The following is a 586-nucleotide window of genomic DNA, read 5'->3' as shown; positions in this document are numbered from 1 at the left end:
TTTGGTCGACTTTTGCGGTTAGTCAGTTTTGTTGCCTTGCTTTAGTTGTGTCTTATAATGCTCAGCCTAACATTAAAGCCACTGACAAGTAAAATAAAAAGTCAATGTATTAGGAAAAATGGTTCTGGTCGATCCCACAGAAGAGCTACTGTAGTGCAACTCGTTAAAAAAATCTAACGCTAGCATGAAAGTGCATCGTGGCTTGCTGTGTATAGGTTTAAGTGCCCATGGTCACCCCTCTCCATCATTCTTATACACCATGAGGAGAGCTAGGTGTGTGTGTGTGTCACATGATGGGGAAGACCTGGGGAAGAGATTGCATCAGACTCCCCATGCGCTATAGGAAAAAGGCAAACTCTGACTGTTACAAAGAACTGAGTCTAACATTGGAGGCTCCTTCCAAAAAATGCAGAACATCTTACAGAATCACAACCATTATGATATCAATGATTCCATTAAAATAAAAAAATAAAAACCCGGCGTTTACCTTGTATTGTCCGAGCCCCTTTTATTATAATCAATTAATATAAACACATTAAAACCAATCAGAATTGCAATGTGGGGAGTTCAACAGCACTGTGGTATA

The sequence above is a fragment of the Clarias gariepinus genome, chromosome 16 (assembly GCF_024256425.1).
Source record: "Clarias gariepinus isolate MV-2021 ecotype Netherlands chromosome 16, CGAR_prim_01v2, whole genome shotgun sequence".
Lineage (NCBI taxonomy): Eukaryota > Metazoa > Chordata > Actinopteri > Siluriformes > Clariidae > Clarias > Clarias gariepinus.
The sequence above is the reverse complement of the archived record's forward strand: the minus strand, read 5'-3'. Positions refer to the sequence as shown.